Source organism: Bubalus kerabau, chromosome 1 (assembly GCF_029407905.1).
Source record: "Bubalus kerabau isolate K-KA32 ecotype Philippines breed swamp buffalo chromosome 1, PCC_UOA_SB_1v2, whole genome shotgun sequence".
Taxonomy (NCBI): domain Eukaryota; kingdom Metazoa; phylum Chordata; class Mammalia; order Artiodactyla; family Bovidae; genus Bubalus; species Bubalus kerabau.
In genome coordinates this window covers 22,129,479-22,152,546 of record NC_073624.1, presented here as the reverse complement: position 1 = coordinate 22,152,546, position 23,068 = coordinate 22,129,479, and the positions used below count along the sequence as shown (strand labels likewise).

The following is a 23,068-nucleotide window of genomic DNA, read 5'->3' as shown; positions in this document are numbered from 1 at the left end:
CTTATTATCTTAATTTCTACTTTCAGTGAATTTTCTGCACTAGGATTTTACAGTCTCCAGATATAATTCCCGTGATTGTCTTATTACTGACTACTCTATTTAGGTTGAATGCCTCATCATTGTTCTCTCAAGAGAAAATGTGCGTATCTCACCCTAAGTTTGTTGTAAAGAATATGCTCCACTTCCAAAAGGCCATTATCTTGGGAAAGAGTAGTTTATAATGTTGATAATAGTAATAAACACGGCAGACACGCAGGTAAAAGCTGAAGGACTCTACAGAACTATATATACTGGAGCAAGAGGTTAGAGGAAGAGACATACAACAGATCACCTAAAGACTCTGAGAACAAGCTGAGAAGTTAGGACATTTAAAAGCAGCCATATATGTGAGGGCAGAGAAGGCAATGGCACCCCACTCCAGTACTCTTGCTTAGAAAACCCCATGGACAGAGAAGCATGTTAGGCTGCAATCCATGGGGTTGCTAAGAGTCAGACACGACTGAGCGACTTCACTTTCACTTTTCACTTTCATGCATTGGAGAAGGAAATGGCAACCCACTCCAGTGTTCTTGCCTGGAGAATCCCAGGGACAGGGGAGCCTGGTGGGCTGCTTTCTATGGGGTCGCATAGAGTCGGACACGACTGAAGTGACTTAGCATAGCATATATGTGAGGGAATAAAAATCTGCACAGAGACTCAGGCAAGATGCAAGTTCAAAAAGGCCTGAGAACCCGGTTTGAGAAAAGCACGTTAGGAACTTGTTCGGAAATCAGTGATCTTTAACAAACAGCTGCTCTCATCTACTAATCTTGGACTTAAGCTGCAACAACAGCTCTTTAAGGATACCTGGCAACCCCTTAGAAATTTATTTTTTATAGCATTGGTGAAAGGTATATCTTCTGGATCACCTCCCACATGTGTGTGAGAGGTCCTTGAATGACAAATCCACTTTAATGTTCTTATCTCCTTAAGCCATTGATATTCCTTCCTCTACATTAAACCAAGGCAGGCCCAGCATTCAAGCTCACTCAGCATGGACTGTTTGTTGAATCTTTGTGTTGTACACCCCAAACTAATATATTGTATGTCAGTTATATCTCAGTGTAAACAAGATCTGTTGAAACTAATAAACTAAATCAGCAAAGTTACAGGATACAAATCAACACACAAAAATCAACTGCGTTTATATACACTAAAAATGAGCTAGTGAATTATGAAAAAATTAAACAATCCCATTTATAATAGCATCAAAAAATAATAAAACACTTAATGATAAACTTAACCAAGGAGGTGAAAAACTTGTATACTGACAACAAATCATTAATGGAAGAAATTAAGGAAGGCACAAATGAATGAAAAGACAATCTATGTTTATGGATTGGAAGATTTAATATTGTGGAAATGTCCAAATATTGGGCTTCCCAGGTGGCGCTAATGGTAAAGAACCCACCTGCCGATGCAGGGGACATAAGAGACATGGGTTCAATCTCTGGGTCGGGAAGATACCCTGGGGAGAAGGCAATGGCAACCCACTCTGGTATTCTTACCTGAAAAATCTCCATGGACAAAGGAGCCTGGTGGGCTTTAGGCCATATAGGGTCACAGTGTTGGACACTACTGAAGCAACTTAACATGCACACACAGATGTCCATATTATTCAAACTGATCTGCAGATACAATGCAATTTCTATCAAAACCCGAATGGCCTTTCTTTTTAACAAAAAAATAAATAAACTGAATACTAAAATATGCATAGAACTGCAAGAGATCCTGAATAATCTAAGCAATTTTGAGCAAGAAGAACCAGCCTGAAGGTATCACACTCTTTGATTTCAAGGCTACAATAGTCAAAATAATATGATACTGGCATACGCAACAACACAGAGAAGCCTGGAAGACACAATAAGAAAAAGAAGCCAGACAGAAGGAAAAATACACATGATTCCACTTACACGAGGTGATGAAAAGAGTCAGATTCATAGAAACAGAGAACAGAATAGTGGTTACCAGAGACTGAGAATGGAGGAAACGGGGACCTGCTGCTCAATCAGTATAAAATTTTAGTTTTGCAATACAAATAAGTTCTGGAAATCTATGGTAGAGCATTGTCACTATACTTTAAAAATTTTTAAGAGGGTGGATATCATGTCATGTTCTTATCACAATAAAAAAAATGTTCAGAGTGGTTAAAAAAAAGACAAGTTATTACACCCTATACTGTGATTAACTGAATTTCTACTACTATAGTTCTGTATGGTTAGAATGTATGGAGAAGAGAGAAAAAACCACATGCATACTACAGAAATTCTGACTCCAAAATAGTGTCCACTTTGTCACTATCTATTTCTGTCAACCCTTTAGAAAAAATGACTTCAGAAAACAGATTTTATCAGTTCTTTTTACTTCTGTTAAGTGACACTCCCATAACCATGTCTAAACCATTGCAGATTTTTTTTGTATTATCTCTTCAATGAATGAATGCATGCATGAATGTACAAATGGAGCCTGGACAGGAATAGCATTCTAAAATTGAGTAACTTTTAAGAACCAACCAAGATCTTGGGGAGTGGGAAGAAGAGAGGAGTAAGATAGAGAGAGGGGATTAAGTGATACAAATTACTATGTATAAAATAAATAGACTACAAGGATATATAGTACAGCACAGGGAGTATAGCTGATATTTTATAATAACTATAAATGAAATCTAACCTTTAAAAATTGTGAATCACTATGCTATATACCTGAAGCCTATATAATATTGTAAATCAACTATACCTCAATGAAGAAATAAATGCAAAGAATGTATTTTTATAAAAGAGGAAGAAAAGAATCAACTATGAACAGGTTCAACACCAATGTGAGAGTTGTTGTTGTTACTGTTAAAGCGCTAAGTCGTGTCCGACTCTTTACAAACTCGTGAAATGCAGCACGCCAGGCTTCTCTGTCCTTCACCATCTCCCAGAATTTATTCACACTCATGTCCATTGAATTGATGATGCCATCCAATCATTTCATTCTCTGTCACCCTGTTCTCCTCTTGTCTTCAATCTTTCCCAGTATCTTTTCTAATGAGTTGGCTCTTCGCATTATGTGGCCAAAGTGTTGGAGCTTCAACTTCAGCATCAGTTCTTCCAATGAATAGTCAGGATTGATTTCTCATAGGATTGACTAATATGTAGGAAAGGAAAACTGAATTGAATAGATTTATTTAAAAATGATTATAATATTTCCAATTTATCCACTGAGTGGGGTAATCTGATGAGAAAAAGTACAGAGTATCTAGAAAAGTAGCAGCACAAAGCTAAATGATATGACAACAGAATGACAAGCTATTTAGCATTCAAATCTAATTTTTTTTAACTTTTTACTGGGTATTGGAGTAACCAATTAACGGTGTTGTGATAGTTGCAGGTAAACAGCCAATGGACTCAATCATACACATACATGTATCCATTCTCCCCCAAACTCCCTCCCATCCAGGCTGCCACATAACATTGGGCAGAGTTCCCTGTGCTATAGAGTAGGTCCTTGTTGGCTATCCGCTGGAGTTTGAGATGGACAAATCTAATTTTAATTGATCCAAATTGGGTGGACATTTTCTTCCTTTCCTTCTTCAACCTGCTGAACAAGAGATGTCAAACGTCAGTTGTTTCAAGTGCCTGATTCTGTTAAGTGTTAGATCTATAAACTTGAATAATATTCACAATGCCTAGAAGATTCATTCTCATCATCTGAAAAAATGTGAAACTAAACTGAATAGAAATATGTCCTGAGAACAGTTCAATGTATAAACATATAAAAGTATTAACATATACCTAGCAACTACTACTAATAATAATAATTAGAAAAAAAAAAAACATGTATGTTGGGGCTCACAGGACAGAGGGTGATATTTAGAGTAAGCTTGGAAATTAAATTTTAACTAAAGAACCTGCACCCTGATATGGCACAGTGCTGAAATTTTCAGAAATGCTACAAACATAGTCATTATCAATCAACCTGTCTTCTTTGTTCACACCTTTATGCATCAGTTGAATACGCTCTTATCAGTTCAATAGTTTATACATGTGTGGCTGAAACATCACACTGTACAGTACAGAATATTTCCAACCACAGACTTGTTGCTGCTCAAAACAACAGTTAACACTTACACTAGTCTTGATGTGACCATACAGTTCCGGGGAAGAGTTGGAAGGGTCACGGAAAACATGAAAACAGCATGGTTGATTAAAAGAACAAGCAGCAGCTGCAAAATATATTATGAATCAAAGCAGTGTACCTGGCCAAGGAGTAGAAGATGAAGTTTAAGGAGAGAAAGAGACCAAAAGTGAGGTGCACAACCCTGGATGTGCGTGATCACTGTCACTTTAACATCATTGTTTGTGTTGTTATCATTCCGGCAGGCAAGTGTGATCACAGGAAATCACACTAGATTCAGAATCATGACAGCCTTTACCCACTAAAAGAGGAGGGTGAAAGAATAAAAACCCAAACAAAAGAAAAATAAATAAATAAGTAAAGATGACAATCATAAAGCATTGACTGGCCTGTGGATACTCTAGCCACATTTTACATGAGATCTATTTTAACCTAAAAATTCATTTTAATATAATAGAATGCATGCTGCTGCTGCTAAGTTGCTTCAGTCCTGTCCAACTCTGTGCAACCCCATAGACGGTAGCCCACCAGGCTTCCCCGTCCCTGGGATTCTCCAAGCAAGAACACTGGAGTGGGTTGCCACTTCCCTCTCCAATGCATGAAAGTGAAAAGTGAAAGTGAAGTCGCTCAGTCGTGTCCGACTCTAGCAACTCCACAAACTGCAGCCTACCAGGCTCCTCCGTCCATGGGATTTTTTAGGCAAAAGTACTGGAGTGGGGTGCCATTGCCTTCTCCAAATAGAATGCAAAGAGGTAGCATAGAGGTAGCATATTCCGTAGATGGAAATACTGGAAAATAAAGACACATCAGGAACACCTAAATTGCCATGGGGAAGGGTCTCAATAATACCAAACAAAAGTTATTCTGGTTGCTATTAAATACGATTTTTAAAAAATATTTACCTTAGTAAAAATCTTTATTGTCTGTCTCAATTTCCTCAGCACCACTGAAAAGTGATTGAACTCAATGGAAAGTTTTCAGAACAGGCAACTCACACTGGAAGAAAAGAAAGCTATCATATGACAAAAATTATTCCTGAGATAAAAAGTGAATCACACAACCATGGTTTTGCAGAATATATTAAGAGAATCAACCTATTCTTAGAAATCAGTTGCAAGACTGTGTAGTTAAATGTCAGTTTTAGCAAGAACACAATCTAAAATTTAAAGCTTATTTTACAAATAGAACTCAAATTTCTAAATTTAAAACATGTTATTCTAATCCAGAGTGACATGAGACATAGCCAACATGAATCACACATAACATTCAACAGAGTCAGAAAATAAAGACAAATCAAATGACAAACAGTGATTGTTCTTTTATAGACAGTTCTTTCTCATCATTTCTTTAAAGAAAGTATAATGTGTAAAGTCCATGATATCATATGTAAAGCCTGTGAAGAAAAAGGAATTTTAAGATTAATACTTTTTATTAATAAGCATTACATATGAATACATATATGAATTAGTTCCCAGTGAGGTCATTTGAAAATCAATTATACAAAATTATATTTTATATATATATATACAAAATTATATTATATATATATACAAAATCAATTATACAAAATAATATTTGTTCAGCAAAATGTGAAGTGGGAAATCTATAATTAGCTTAGTTCAGGCCCTGGGGCCAAACAGGTAAAAATGTTTTACTTTACAGAGATATGGATTTTGGCATTGTGGATAAGGGATAAGACACTTGTATCTCTCATGTCAGTATATCAAATAAAGTATTCTCAATTCTTTCTTTGCCAAACATGTTTTCAATACAACCCTCCCCCCACCATTCCTGAACCCTTCTACACATGGTTCCATATTGATAATTTATCTTAGTGATCTTACCCACATGTCACAATAAAGAAGCTGACATGCAGATTAGACAAGATAGGTTTAATGAATCTCTTCACAAAATAACTGTGTTAACAAGTCATACTTCTGATTGGGTACAAGAAATATCTCTCCCAAAACACTGGTCCTTTGTCCTTGGGAGACCTGCTTTCTTCCACCCTGTGTCAGTCACTACCCTTTTTGTCCCCCACCACTTTCCCCTGCTCTTCTCCTAACTCAGGTGCTGTTTCCCACAAAATATATGTCAATTTTCACACCAACCAAATCCGGTCCAATTCAGTCAATGGGAGCAAGTGGCTTGACATTTGAAAGGTGGAAAGTGGTGAGAAGCCTGGTGTTCTTGCATCTCTCTCTCTGCTTCAGGCTACATCTCCCACCATGGCTACATCTCCCACCATGGTTACACCAAATGGATTTAACTCCTGCCAAACAGCAACTGCCTCCACTTCCCAGGCCCCACCAGACACCATCCCACCAACTGGAACTGTGGTCCTAGTTCCCACTAAGTGGCTTTGGAGACCCACCTGCTCCCTCATCTCCTCCAGCCCTGGGAATGGTTCCCACTTTCTGTTTTTCTCATCTCTGGGCTGTCTTCTTTCTCCCTGTCTTTTCAGATCTATAACTGCTTTGGAAATATTTTCCTGTATTAAATTCCCTCCATTTAATGATCTGGCCTGGGCTTAGTGTACCTGACTGGACCCTCACCAGTGCTGCTCCCTTCTTCAAATAAGATCCAAACTAATCGACACATCCTTGCTTGCCTGACTAGTCCTCCAGTCTCATTTCCTATCCCTCTTCTCTTCATTCACTCAGCTCTGGTCACAATGCCTTCTTGCTGTTCCTCAAACAAACCATGCCATCTTGCATCTGAAAGCCTTTGCACTGTTTTCATGGCTCCTCCCCAAAATGTTTTGGAGGCTTGCTCCTTCATTTCGTTTATATTTTGTGCAGGTTTCATTCCTGGAAAATCCTCATGGAGCCCTGTACCTATAGTTGTCCTCACTGGGGCAGTGAACTTGCACCAATTTATTTTCCAATCATGATCATCCCCTCAAATCAGACATCCTGTGTCCCACACCTTCTGTTTGAGCTCTATATTTAAAAAATATATATTTATGTATTTATTTGGCTGTATCAGATCTTTTTTGCAGCACAAGTCATCTTTGTTGTATCATGCAGGGTCTTTGATCGTGGTGCACCAGCTCTCTAGTCGTGACATACATGCTCCAGAGTGTGCAGACTCAGGAACGCCATGGCATGTAGGACCTTTGCTCCCTGACCAGAGACTGAACCCAGGCCCCTGCAAGACCCTCAGGGAAGTCTGATTGAGCTCTATATTTGACGAGACAATATTCTTATATAGTTGGAGAAGGGAATGCAACCCACTCCAGTATTCTTGCCTGGAAAATCCCATGGACAGAAGAGCCTGACAAGCTACAGTCCATGGGATCACAAAGAGTCTGACATGACTGAGCGACTGAGCACATTCTTATATAGTATCTATATTTGTTTGCTATTGCTACAGCAAGGAATCACTACAATCTTAGTAAGTAAATGAAAACAACAGAAATTTATTCTCCTATAGCTTTGGAGGCTAGAAATCTAAATGAGGGCCAATGTTAAGATTTCATCAGGGCTGGTTTCATCTGCAAGCTTCAAGTCTCATCCTTGCCTCATCCAGCTTTTGTGGCTCCCAGCATTTCTTGAATCGTGGCCACATCACTCCAGTCTCTGTTTTTGCAGCCACAACACTTTCCTGCCTCTCACTGATCACCTGTCAAGGCACACTCTACTTCCATCCTGAAAGGATACTTGTGATTACATTTACGACACACCTGGATAATCGAGAATAATCTTCCTATCTCAGGATTCTTAATTTGCAAGCTTAGAGGTGTGGGAACATGAACATTAGCATTATCAGTTGGGCATACATTATCACAAGTAATAGAATTCGCTTCAAAATCATGATTGCTTTTATTTGGAAGAGGACAGAAAGAGGAAGAAGAGACAGAAAAAAATGTGAAATAATATGAGGCTGGAAAAGTCTTTAATGAAAGTTAGAATTATATTAGGATGGAGAAATCATTCATGCAAGTCATATATATGATGATATAAATGTTACAATCATATTCTAAATGATATATTTATTCCCCAGAGATTTCTTTTCAAGTGAGTGCATTGAGTACCATATTTTTTAGAAGAAAATACTGGGAAAGAAAATGCATTATCAGGAAAAGCTCCCAAATACCTGGCATACTTTCCACTTGTATTAAAAAAAATAAAATTTTTTGAAAACTTGAATTATTCCCCCTTAGGGAACTAAATTGTAATTGGACAAGAAAGTTATAAGAACAGATATATAGATATTCATGCTAAGCAAAACAGAAAACTAGACTATGCAACCATGGTAAAAATAATTCCTAAAATAATAAGTGAATGAGACAGGCATGAGTTACAGAACATGTGGAAGGAAACAATCCATTCCTAGCAACCAGCTCTAAAACCTCTGTATTTAAATGGAAGTTTTAGGAAGATTATAGAAAGCTAAGAATTTAAAGCAATAAGATTTTAAAATCCATGTTTGTTATGAGACAAAACTTTAAGAGATGAATAAGAAAACTAACAGACAATAAAAAGGGTTAAAGACAGCACCAGTTCAGGGATTGTGTTAAGTACAAGATACGGTCACACTACTTCTTTTCTCTCTCTCTCTCTGTAGATTTATTTAGAGAGAAACACATTCCACAGACAGAGAGTAGCCATCTCAGAAGGCAAGAGGCCCCAAAATATGGGGTGATTAATTTTCATGGACTGGGTAATTTCAGTGCTTCCCTGATGGCTCAGCAGATAAAGAATCTGCCTGCAAAGCAAGAGACCTGAGTTTGATCCCTAGGTCAGGAAGTCCCCCTGAAGGAGGAAATAGCAACGCATTCCAGTTTTTTTGCCTGAAAAAAAACCCATGGACAGGGGAACCTGGTGGGCTACCGTCCAAATAGTCATAAAGAGTCAGACACAACTGAATGACCAAGCACACACAATGAACAGGAGAATTTTTTCAACATTTTGGGGAAGGGGCAGGGATTTCCAGGAATTGGTCCAGTGCCCACTCTGTTTCCTTTTATGGTCAGCTTCAGAACTGCCATGGTGCCTGTGGGTATGCCCTTTAGCTTATGCTAATGAATTATAATGAGCATATAAAGAGGCTCAAGGTCTACTGAAAGTTAAATCTTCCACCATCTTGGACCTAGTTGGTTCTAACTACATTTTCTTTTTCCAGTAATAGAACTAGATATAGATGCCAAATCCCTTATATGTTTTATTTTTGGTTGAAAATACACACACACACACACACACACACACGCATGTATCTTTCTGGGGAAAGCCTCATTCAGTGATCAAATTGCCTTACTAAGAAGAAGGAAAGGAGAGTCTTTCTTTCATTTCTTTCATAAATTTTTGAAGACGCCATACTAAAATTCAAAAACAACTAGATGCCCAAGAATGATATGGGTCATGGTGATCCGTTAAACACCTTAACTATTACCATTTTGAGTGGCTTTATATGAAAACAATCACAACGGTCAGAATATAAATAATCTCAAAAACTGAGGGCCTGGTACAGAGTAGTCATGTTGCTGGAATTGGTTGAGTAAAGTGAAATAGAAACACTATTGCTTAGAAAAGTGCTGACAACAGTGAGGCATCATGGGTAACTCCAAGAAGGGGTCAAGCATCTGATGTAATTAATCTACCAGGAGTAGGAAGGGAGAAATGCCCAGTGCTCTGTGGTCTCCTCCACCAGGAAACAATGGAGCCAACTTTAAGAATCAAAAGTCTAGTACATAGTAGAAGCCTATGCAATCAGAAGCAATCCTATACTTGGTGCTAATCTGTGATAACACGGCACCAAAACCCGACTGAATTCCATGAAAATGGTGAAAATGAAGTCATCATTTCTGGAAGTATGACTGTCAAAGTAAGGCTGCCAAAAGAACTCTAAAGTACAAATATAAAACCTTGCCCACCTTAGGAAAAAAAAATCAGTGGAAATTAATATCAATTTTTGTGTGAAATCTGAACATCACATATAATAACATAGATGAATCACACAAATATTACACTGGAAGAAAAAATGTTTTATACAAAACATAACAAAACAGAATTTGAAATAATTCTTGAAAAAGAATATACAAAATATACTAGAGAAATATCAGAATAGTGGTTGACTTTAAAGAGTGGGTAGGGATCTATTGGAATGAACTTGAGGGAATCTTCTGGGAAAGAGTAATAATCTTTGCCTTTTTAGAAAATAATTTAATTTATTTGTTTGTTTATTTTTGGCTGCACTGAGTCTTTGTTGCTATGAGCAGACTTTAGTTGCAGGGAGCAGGGGCTACTTTCTAGTTGCCGTGCAAGGCTTCTCATTGCGGTGGCTTCTCTTGTTGTGGAGCACAGGCTCTAGGGCAAGCAGGCTCAGCAGTTGTGGTGCATGGGCTTAGTTGCCCTATGGCACGTGGAATCTTCCCAGACCAGCAACTGAACCTGTGTCCCCTACATTGGTAGGATTCTTAACCCCTGGACCACCAGTGAAGACCAATACTCTGCATCTTGATCAGAATTTGCAGCAGACTGTATGATAAACTTATTGAATAATAACACAAAAATCTGTGCACTTATTGTATGCAAATTATAATTCAAAAGAACAAGAGAATTGTAAACAAATATTGAACTCTAGTGAGTGATATACATGCTATAGTACTCAGGAGGGAAGTGTGCTAATATCTGGAAATTATTTTGAAATGTATAAAAAATAAGGTGTATCAAGGTAGATAAAAGCATAGGAGACAGATAGGTAATGGAAAAAATATACTCAAATGTTAATGGTACAATCTGGGTGACGAATATATTTATGCTTGCTATAAAATTCTATCACCAGTTCTGTTAGTAAATTTTCACAATGTAACAATGATATGAATGGCAGTGCTTAATTTATTCTGTGGTTCAACAGCTTTTCAGGTTCTTCTTCAAAGGATAATGTTAATATATACTTCAGGGATATTTGGGGGAAATGTCTATAAATTATGTATGATATTTGCCTGCTTATACTAATAATTCAGTTATATTATTCACTGACTTCTAAACAAGATGAGTTGTAACACGGCATGTCAATGCTTCAGATATTGCCCTTCAACAGTAGGTAATAAAACCATGTATTGTAGCACGTGGGCTGCGTTGTTGTAAGTGATTATATAACTTTAAGGGAATCAAGTTGAAAGCATAGGCAGAGCACTCTCTGACATAAATCACAGAAAGATATTTTTGATCCACCTCCTAGAATAATAAAAATAAAAATAAACAAATGGGACCTAATTAAACTTAAAAGGTTTTACAAAGCAAAGGAAGCCATAAAGAAGATGAAAGATAACCCACAGAATGGGCGAAAATATTTGCAATGAAGTGACCCACAAGGGATTTATCTCCAAAATATACAAACAGCTCATGCAGCTCAATATCAAAAGAACAAACAAGCCAATTAAAAAAATGGGTGGAAGATTTAAACAGATCTGCCAAAAAAACACATGAAAAGATGCTCAACATGATGAATTATCACTGTTATTCAATTCAATTGTGTCCAACTCTTTTCAAACCCATGGACTATAGTGCGCCAGGCTTCTCTGTCCTTCACTATCTCTTAGAGTTTGCTCAAACTTATGTCCTTTGAGTGGATGATACCATCCAACAATGTCATCCTCTGTAGCCCCCACTCCTCCTGCCCTCATTCTTTCCCAGCACTAATTATTAGAGAAATGTAAATCAAAACACCAATGAGATATTACTTCACACCAATCAGAATAGCCATCACTAAAAATTTTACAAACAATAAGTGCTGGAGAGGATGTGGAGAAAAGGGAACCCTCCTATACTGTTGCTGGGAAGGTAAATTGGTACAGCCACTACGGAGAGTAGTCTGGAGGTTCCTTAAAAAACTAAATATAGAACTACCATCTGCTCCTACAATCTCACTCTTTGCCATATATCAGAGAAAACCATAACTCAAAAAGGAAACTTTAAAAAAAATCCTCATGAAACTACATACCAGAGTACAAAGCTAATAAACTCTGAAAAGTTGCTCTGATCTGCTTTTTTGCTTAGAATGACCATCTAGGAAAGAAATTTTTTGCTTAAAATGACCATCTAGGAAGGGAAATTTTTTTGCTTAAAATGACCATCTAGAAAGGGAAATATTTAAAGAATAAAAGCATAGCCAAATAAGTATGGAGGAGTGGAAGAAACCAACAAAAGGAGTTTTGACTTAATGAGGGATGTGGAAGTCATTCTGGCTTATGCATAAGTTAACTTGAATTTTATACTAAAGTTAAAGTGTTAGTTGTTCAGACATGTCCGACTCTTTGTGACCCTATGAATTGCAGGCTTCCAGGCTCCTCTGTCCATGGAATTATCCAAGCAAGAATACTGCAATGGGTTGCCATTCCCTGTCCAGGAGATCTTCCAGACTCAGGGATCGAGCCCAGGCCTCCCACACTGCAGGCAGATTCTTTGCCATCTGAGCCACCAGGGAAACTAACACCCTATTTGTGGCCTATCAAACATACACTGTACATCTGCTTTAATTATTAAAGAAAAGGACACATTGATCAAAAGTAAAGAATGTCCATGTTAAAAATAAAAATTAAATGCTCCCTTCTGGGGATGCCAATGCTGATCCTCCTTTGATGATAAGATTCTCTTCCTAGGTGCCACTGCCACACTGACCCTCTGCATACATGCTAATCTTTTTTCTTTTTTTGTGAATCCTTGAAGGAATGCTGGGCTTCCCTGGTGGCTCAGAGGGTAAAGCGTCTGCCTGCAATGCGGGAGACCCGGGTTTAATCCCTGGGTTGGGAAGATCCCCTGGAGAAGGAAATGGCAACCCACTCTGGTACTCTTGCCTGGAAAATCCCATGGACGGAAAAGCCTGGTAGGCTACAGTCCATGGGGTCGCAAAGAGTCGGACACAACTGAGCAACTTCACTTTCACTTTGAAGGAATGTATCCCTGACTTGCTTATTGTTCTTTGTTCTAACAGGATATGAAATGATGCTGAAAATCCTGCTTCTCCAGAGAAGTTATTGGAGAGTCTGCCTTCCAGATTATAGTCCTCAGTTTGCCTCAAATAAAGCTCTTTTCTGCTCCTATTAGAGACTGTTTATTGGTTATTTTCATCAATGGAAATGCTTGGATTAAGAACAAATACAGCACAGTTGGACCTCTGCACCATGGGTTTTGCATCTTCCAATTCAACTAATCATGAATTTTTAAAAAGCTAGAAATTTCTGAAAAGCAAATCTTGAATTTGCCACACCCAGGCGACTATCTACATAGTACTTACATTGTATTAACAACAACTTACATAGTATTTACATTGTATTAGGTATAAATAACCTAGATAGGACTTATATGTACATTTGTTATATGTAAATAATACACCAAAGTTATTTTTTGTACATAAGCCATACATTTATATGGAGAAGGCAATGGCACCCCACTCCAGTACTCTTGCCTGGAAAATTCCATGGACGGAGAAGCCTGGTAGGCTGCAGTCCATGGGGTCGCTAGAGTCAGACACGACTTCACTTTCACTTTTCACTTTCCTGCATTGGAGAAGGAAATGGCAACCCACTCCAGTGTTCTTGCCTGGAGAATCCCAGGGACGGGGGAGCCTGGTGGGCTGCCGTCTATGGGGTCGCACAGAGTCGGATACGACTGAAGCGACTTAGCAGCTATACAAATATTGTAAAATATATGCTAATATTTTATATGACGACCTTGACACATCTACACAGTTTGGCACCCACCAAGGGTCCTGGGAGCAATCTCCTGTAGATATCAAGGGACGATTATATCTAATTCTGGCATTATCACGTTGCTTCTGCTCTAGTGAAATAAGAACTTTGGTAAAGCATAACTTTTGCTCTTTGCATATAATTTTAGACCAAATCTTATTAAATAAACATAAAAGGGAGCTTATTGTGTCTGTATGTGTAAAAGGTATAGAGGGTTTTAAGACTAAGAGAAGATGAACCACAGCTTGTCATCACTATTGTTTTAATAATTCTAAAGGCTTTGATACAATTAAAATGAAATAAATACTAATCACTTATTTTTGATTTTTTTAAAATACTATGCAACAGAATAACTTAAAGGAATGAACATTTCACAATTGAGACTTTAAAGCAAAATCCTTTAAACCACATTGTCACCTGTGGGTCTAATTAGCTATCTCAGAGTCACCATGTTACAAAATAAACTGGACTTTTGGGTAGTAATCAAGCTGAAAACTAATTTTGAAAAAATTATGGAACAATTCTATTTCTTGTGCAGTTATACTAATCTCTATATCTGGTCGTGTTCTATCGCTTAACAATATATTTTGACAATTTTATAGACAAAAAAAGCAATACATACATCAGTGACAATACTGTAAGTTTACATAAGACAACTGTTTAATGTCCAACACAGTCTAACCTTGTCTCATTAACTTTATCTCATGGCGTAATTCAGAAAATATTTAAGGCAATGTCTCCTAAAGTGCATTGGCATATATATTCTGAGTATTATCACAGTGTTATTTCATGAAAAGTCATATAAATGAAAGTATATCCACTCAACAAAATTATAGTACATTTATAAAATAGCATTGCAGTATATTTTGAGAACATTTCATTTTTACTAAAGGTGTTCATTTACATATTTTCTCTATAGACCAAGATAGTGACCATTGGCGATTCTATCAAGGTGTAGAATTAGATAAGAGTAATGCTCATCTTTGCTTTGAATTTACAGAATAAATAAGGTGATTCTATTTTTTATTTATTATTGGAGTATAATTGCTTTACAACTATAGGTCACCATAGAGCACTGAGTAGAGTTCCCTGTGCTAGATAGTAGGTTCTCATTAGTTATCTATTTTATATATGGCAGTGTATATAGGTCAATCCCAATCTCCCAATCCATCCCACTCCCCCTTTCCATCCATCTTGGGGTCCACAGATTTGTTCACTACATCTGTGTCTCTAGCTTTGCTAGAGGTTTTGCAAGTAGGTTCATCTGGACCATTTTTCTAGATTCCACCCACATATATGTATCAAAAAATAAGGTGATTCTTACAAATGTAAGTCTGTTTAATTTCACAGCTTTCACTTAGATAAACTTCTCCTGATTTGTAAGATAGACAGTTATGTCTTAATACAGGTGTAGGAAGAGAAAACCTGAAACAGAAGAAATGGTATAGTCTTCGTGAAATTGTATAACAAGTAAATACCAAAGAGAAGAAATATAAAACTTTCATTTTATATATAAACACTTAAAATGCAATGTACATATAATATAATTGAATCAAATTGAATTTCTATCAGTAGCACAGATAACTAAGATTTTTACAAATTTAAAAGTTATTGATAGATTACTACTACTGCTAAGCCACTTCAGTCCTGTCCGACTCTGTGCAACCCCATAGACGGCAGCCCACCAGGCTCCGCCGTCCCTGGGATTCTCCAGGCAAGAACACTGGAGTGGGTTGCCATTTCCTTCTCCAATGCATGAAAGTGAAAAGTGAAAGGGAAGTCACTCAGTCGTGTCCGACTCTTAGCAACCCCATGGACTGCAGCCTTCCAGGCTCCTCCATCCATGGGATTTTCCAGGCAAGAGTACTGGAGTGGGGTGCCATTGCCTTCTCTGTATTGATAGATTACAGAACCTTAAATATTTGATAAAAACTCAAGTAAGGATGTAAGCGTCTGAGAGGATGGAGATCAGGCTGATTATCATTGCTTATAGAAGTAGACAGACAACTTAAAAACAAAAGAGTGAAAAGCCTATGAATAACAGGTATCATCACATTTTTCTGGTGAGGAAAATAAACATTTTTATTGTCCATAGTGTTTAGGCAGATGGTGGGTAGAATGTAAAAATGCAAGGAGATTTTAAAGCTATATTAATGACCTGGAAGTTGGGTCTTATCGAGCACTATGGTTAGTGAGGAAGTAAGATTTTAATCCATGATTTGTGTTATGAGCTGAATTGTGTCCCATTAAAAATGCATACATTGGGATCCTACCCTCCATTACCCTAGAATATGAGTGTAGATAAGGTATTTCAAGAATTATTTCAGTTAAAAGGGGTTATTAGGGTGGGCCCTAATCCAATATTGCTGCTGTCCTTACAAGAGGAAATTTGCACATAAACAGGTATAGGGAGAAGACCACCTGTAGACCCACAGAGCGAGGCCTCAGAAGAAACCAAAGTGCCAGCACCTTGACCTTGGACTTCTATCCTCTGCATTCAAGAAAATAAATTTCTGCTGTTTAAGCTACTCCATCTGCAGTGCTTTGTTATGAGAGCCCTAGCAAACTGAGATGATGTGTAAGAAAAATTCTCAGGAGAGGACTTATTAAGGAACTGAGTTATGTTATCTGCTTCTGGAGGCTACAATTCTGAACATGGGATTGGATTTAAGTTACTGTCTCTTTTCCCAATTACCTAAATGTCCTTGAAATTGTGTCTTGGGCACCCTTTATTTCTATTATTTTGGGCAAATGCAGCAATTAAACCAAGGGCAAAGAAGATTGCAATTATGTCAGATAGATACTTACATATCATAAGGCAGAAGTGAATCATTTTCCCACAGCCAGTGCCTGCCAGTTTCATTATAGTAGACTCCAATCCAAAAGAAAGACTTTAAGGAGAAGAAATGCTAGTGATAAACAAATACATGCAAATACAAAGTTCTCGTTATTATCTTTTCATCAACTGCATGAGAGTCCTCTTTAAAAAATTCAACACCGTGTTTATCTTTATTCAATTCATCCTGTCCACAAACTCATTATCACATGCTATATTCCAAAACCATTTTGAGATTTAGCTAATGATACAGCAAGAAACAAAACAAAATTCCCAGTTCTCATGGGAGACACAGAAAATAAATAAATATGAGATATTTATAAATAAATAAATAAATAAGGGAGTAAGGTTTTTAAAGGAATGGCAGCAGGGTCTATAAGCAAGACCTTTATAGATGTCTTGAAGATTAATTTTACCCCCAATGTCCAACTCCTGTCTCTTCAGGTGCAGAATGGAGAAAACATCCTCTATCAGAAGAATTCTTACAGTGGATGCTTTAACCCGATGCTGATGTCCATTGGCAGAGTGAGGGAAAGCTCTTCCATCTCCTCGCATCCTGTTCTAGATTGTGAGGCACTGCTCACACATTGCCATTAACTTTTGGACCACAAAGGCTATACTACCTGGTTGTTGGGCTATATACCAGGTTCTTTTTCCCCTGATTGGGATAGTTCTTGTAATAACTGTCTCCTTCAAAATTCATTCAACAGGAATATTTTCTAAATGTCTTTTTTTGAGAGAGGTAGAATTCACCTGGGCTAGGAAGCTTCCCTGGAGAAGGGCATGGCAACCCCCTCCAGTATTCTTGCCTAGAGAATCCCATGGAGAGAGAAGCCTGATGGGTTACATGGGTTACATGACTCCATGGAGTCACAAAGAGTCAGACACAACTGAGCGACTAACATGTTCACATAACCTAAAATATATGATTTGAACTATATTTAACTGTACAGTTGATGATGGCACTAAGTATATTCACATTCTTATGAAACTCTCAACCTTCATCTGTCTCCAGACTTTTGCACCTTCCTAAACCAAAGAAATCAATGCAAAGAAATACAGGAAAACAAAGAATGGGAAAGACTAGAGATCTCTTCCAGAAAATTAGAGATACCAAGGGAAGATTTCATGCAAATATGGGCTCGATAAAGGACAGAAATGGTATGGACCTCACAGAAGCAGAAGATATTAAGAAGAGATGGCAAGAATACACAGAAGAACTGTACAAAAAAGATCTTCACGACCCAGATAATCACGATGGTGTGATCACTGACCTAGAGCCAGACACCCTGGAATGTGAAGTTAAGTGGGCCTTTAGAAAGCATCACTACGAACAAAGCTAGTGGAGGTGATGGAATTTCAGTTGAGCTATTTCAAATCCTGAAAGATGATGCTGTGAAAGTGCTGCACTCAATATGCCAGCAAATTTGGAAAACTCAGCAGTGGCCACAGGACTGGAAAAGGTCAGTTTTCATTCCAATCCCAAAGTAAGGCAATGCCAAAGAATGCTCAAACTACCGCACAATTGCACTCATCTCACACACTAGTAAAGTAATGCTCAAAATTCTCCAAGCCAGGTTTCAGCAATACGTGAACTGTGAACTTCCTGATGTTCAAGCTGGTTTTAGAAAAGGCAGAGGAACCAGAGATCATATTGCCAACACCCGCTGGATCATCAAAAAAGCAAGAGAGTTCCAGAAAAACATCGATTTCTGCTTTATTGACTATGCCAAAGCCTTTGACTGTGTGGATCACAATAAACTGTGGAAAATTCTGAAAGAGATGGGAATACCAGACCACCTGACCTGCCTCTTGAGAAACCTGTATGGCAGGTCAGGAAGCAACAGTTAGAACTGGACATGGAACAACAGACTGGTCCAAATAGGGAAAGGAGTACGTCAAGGATGTATATTGTCACCCTGATTATTTAACTTATATGCAGAGTACATCATGAGAAACGCTGGGCTCGAAGAAGCACAAGCTGGAATTAAGATTGCCAGGAGAAATATCAGTAACCTCAGATATGCAAATGACACCACTTTTATGGCAGAAAGTGAAGAGGAACTCAAAAGCCTCTTGATGAAAGTGAAAGTGGAGAGTGAAAAAGTTGGCTTAAAGCTCAACATTCAGAAAACTAAGATCATGGCATCTGGTCCCATCACTTCACGGGAAATAGATGTGGAAATAGTGAAAACAGTGTCAGACTTTATTTTGGGGGGCTCCAAAATCACTGCAGATGGTGATTGAAGCCATGAAATTATAAGACGCTTACTCCTTGGAAGGAAAGTTATGACCAATCTAGACAGCATATTCAAAATCAGAGTCATTACTTTGCCAAGAAAGGTCTGTCTAGTCAAGGCTATGGTTTTTCCTGTGGTCATGTATGGATGTGAGAGTTGGACTGTGAAGAAGGCTGAGTGCTGAAGAATTGATGCTTTTGAACTGTGGTGTTGGAGAAGACTCTTGAGAGTCCCTTGGACTGCAAGGAGATCCAACCAGTCCATTCTGAAGGAGATCAGTCCTGGGTGTTCTTTGGAAGCAATGATGCTAAAGCTGAAACTCCAGTACTTTGGCCACCTCATGCGAAGAGTTGACTCATTGGAAAAGACTCTGATGCTGGGAGGGATTGGGGGCAGGAGGAGAAGGGGATGACAGAGGATGAGATGGCTGTATGGCATCACTGACTCGATGGATGTGAGTTTGAGTGAACTCCGGGAGTTGGAGATGGACAGGGAGGCCTGGCGTGCTGCAATTCATGGGGTTGCAAAGAGTCAGACACGACTGAGCGACTGAACTGAACTGAACTGAAACCAAAACTCTGTCCCCACTACACAATAACTCCCCTTCACCCCTCCCCCGCAATGTACTCCCCTGCCGCTAGCATCTACCAATGTACTTTCTGACTCTGAGTTTGACTATTCTAGGTGCCTTGTATAAGGCGATTCTAACAGTATCTGTCTGTACATAAAGGTCTTTCTACTTATTATTTCAAAACATCTCTCCCCTTTACATAAGAGCCTGATCCAGTGGCACATTTTGCATATGAAAATGTAAACAAAAGATAAACTAGTCATACCCTTCAGCCATTTGTCTAGTGCTGAGGTCAGGTAAATTCAAATAATTATCAGCTTAATCCACTCAATCGACTTCACATATTTCACATACCATTATGATGCTCTGTTTCACAACTTACCATCTCCTCCTTGTTTATCTTGATGAGACTGGAATTTAGAGATGAACAGGCACTTTGACTCTCTATCCAAGTTAACTTTTCCTTGGAAAAGTAGTAACAGCTGCATCTGAACCAAACCCAATTCTCTGGACAAGAATGACACTGAGGTCCAAGACACAGGTTCTCTATGATTGCATTGGGGAAAAAAAAAATCACAAAGCCTGACTTTATTATTTCTTAGATACGCCTTGTGAACAGAAGTGCACCTTTGTCATGAGAGTAACATTTCATAAACACAAAAATTACTCATAATAAAATTATGAATTAGAATGAAAATTTTTCTTCTTCTCTCACTTCTGAGACGTGTTGTACCCTTCATATAGTATATGATACTGGTGACCTAGAATCTATTCATGTTCTTATCTCCATACTTTGATATTACAGCATTTCAGGGCTAGAATGTCTTCACATTACATCCCCATTAGATTAATGTTTGTTAATATTTTGCCCCTGTAATATAAACTCTACTTCTCCAAAATTTGTTCTCATTACAAGTATTTCTATTCCCCTACAAACATATGAAGTCTTACAACAATTTCTTAAAACATCCCAGAAAACCTTACCCTTGTCTTCCTGTATTTCAGTTAATTATACACAAACCTCAGTTTCACAAGACTGTAAGTTATTTGATGGCTGGAATTATGTCTTGTATTTTCTATTACACATCCTAGAGTAACTTGCCCAGAGAAATCTCCGTGTGTGTGGATAGATAGTGATAGTGTTAGTCGCTTAGTCATGTCCGACTCTTTGCGACCCCATGAGCTGTATAGCCCGCCCAACTTCTCTGTCCATGAAATTCTTCAAGGCAAGAATACTGGAGTGGGTAGCCATTCACTTCTCCAGGGACCCAGGGATAGAACCTGGGTCTCTGACCAGCACAATAATACTTTTAAATCAGTTTAAGAAATCAGTCTGTAAAACCTACCTTTCTGCTGGATTTTGAGAGGTGGTTTTTTGGAAGATGCTGCAAAAACAGTCAAATATCATGAGCAGTTCTTATTTTAAATTGAAACCTCAAAAATGAGATACTCAAAGACTATATTTCATAAAAATAAATCAGCAATTTTAAAGAAAATAAAAAAGGAAGAATTTTGGTAAGCTAAAATTATTCTCAGCCTGTTTTGGCTTATCATATTCTATGAAATGAAACAGCGCTCCTGAGGGGAACACAGTTTGGAAGTTTCTGTATTTACTTACAGTTTGCAGTAACAACAGCTACCACAATGGCCATGGCCATTAGGAGAAAGCACAAGACACCCAGGATTTTAGAAATGAGCCTCCATGGAAGAGGCAAGACATCTGAGAGGATTGAAAACACAAGCAGAATCAAAATTAGATGAAGCAACATAACTGGATGAATAAACACAATGCTTAAAGAGTAGTTTACAGTTAAGAACACATCAAATACATGTCAATTTTTGATTCTCACAACAGGCCTGCAAAATATTTTCAAAACAGTTTTAGATAATACTGAAATAGAAGTTTTAAAAAATCTCATTTTTTTCCATAGGCTTTTTGTCTAATATAGCAAAACAGAGTCCCTAATTCACTAATGCTGCCTCCAAAGCTTACCATCATTCTCCCCACCCCCAAAAAAGAAAAGAAAGATAAGTTGAGCAAGAAAACTGCAGAATGCCAATTGATTCATTTAGGCACTGAGCAGTTTTCCAACATGAAAAGTTAAAAGAGGCTACAATTTAGATTAGGAAGTCAACAAATACCGTTTGTTTATTCTTCTCTCACATATTAAGGTTCGTAGTGTTTCATGCAAGTATAGAACCAGTGATGGTGTTATGGTAAGAATAAGAAGCTAGGGACTTCTCTGATGGCCCAGAGGTTAAGACTTTGCCTCCTAATACAGGGGCTGTGGGTTTGAGACCTGGTTAGGGAGTTAAGATCCCACATACCTCACGTCCAAAAAGCCAAAACATAAAACAGAAATAATACTGTAACAAATTCCATAAAGACTTTAAAAATGGTCCACATCAGGAAAAAAAAAATCTTTAAGAAAAAAAAAGGCCGCCAGCATCCTTGATGGACCTATACTTCACCGGTTGGAAGATCAAAAGCAATAAAATGCAGGCTTATATTTGTCATTCAACTCGGGGACATTTAATATGCAAAAAAAATAACTTTTGAGTATCACCTTTATCTTTCATATCAACTTCCTTCCTCCCACTGAAATTCTTCCCCAATATTATTGTCACGCATCTCTTACAGTCTCTTCATTAGTTATCACCACCATGCCTTAATCACCCAACTTAGACCTAGTGATGGGTCACCTGAGTGATTGCACTGATGCCAACTGCTCATTTTCCATCTTACACACCTTGTGCACTGTTACAGATATCTGATGAAGGAAGTCAAACAGCTTGCTACTAATTCACATCAGGATCCCAAACTTCATCTGGATTCTCAGTGGCACTTGACAATGATTTACCCAATCTATTTTGTGCTCCAAATTTAAAAGAAATACATTTATGTTCTGCTTATGTAAATAGTTACATCAAAGATTATGGCACTCTAGCCCAGAGATCAATCAGTCGAAAATATTTATTTCTCACACTATACAACTTCTGGCTTCCAATCAAGGTATCTAACTCAATCCTCTCAAACAGCCACAGCTAGTTATTGTCCTTCATTTACCATTGTTGTCTCAAGGGAATTACTTTCCAACGCTTTTCCATTCAAATCATATTCTTCCTCTAAGGTCTAAATAAACTCCCACTTTAGCAGTGAAATTTCTAAACTATCCAAGGTATCTTTTAAATTATTTACAGTATTTAACATTTGGCCTTTAGCGTTATCTGCACTAAATTAACATTTTTGCTTGTACCTTTTCATTTTCTAACTAAATTTAGAAACTGTTGTATTTTTGTACCCCCCAGTGCATAGCATGTCAGTATACAATTTTAGGCATTCTCTACATGTTTACTGAATACTCTGTTTTAATGTAGCTTACCTTCATCATTGACATCTTCTGCTATATTTTCGTGCTGTCTTTTACAAGGTTTCTGGTGTTTCAGCTTCTTCTTGGTTAATGGCAATTCATTTGGATCCAATTTATGCTTAATATTTTTTGCTGTATGCCTCTGCTGAAAATCCTGGTTTAGAGTAGTAATACTATAAATTATGGGTTCTTCATCCA

At 37.8% G+C, this 23,068-nt stretch overlaps 1 protein-coding gene and 1 long non-coding RNA gene across 2 annotated transcripts in view; one reads left to right on the top strand and one right to left on the bottom strand.

The window, feature by feature from the left end:
* LOC129644775 (uncharacterized) overlaps positions 1-13,204 on the top strand; it is a 27,721-nt gene extending 14,517 nt beyond the window's left edge. The window contains exon 5 of the mRNA XM_055570236.1: positions 13,096-13,204. The gene's annotated coding sequence lies outside the window, so the exon portion shown is untranslated. The remainder of the gene's footprint in view (positions 1-13,095) is intronic.
* On the bottom strand, positions 5,061-23,068 carry LOC129644790 (uncharacterized). The gene is made up of 6 exons (XR_008710988.1): positions 22,250-23,068; positions 21,118-21,219; positions 20,846-20,884; positions 16,661-16,761; positions 15,177-15,277; positions 5,061-5,154 (listed from the first exon to the last, which is right to left on the bottom strand). It is a non-coding gene; the product is annotated as an uncharacterized LOC129644790 (long non-coding RNA).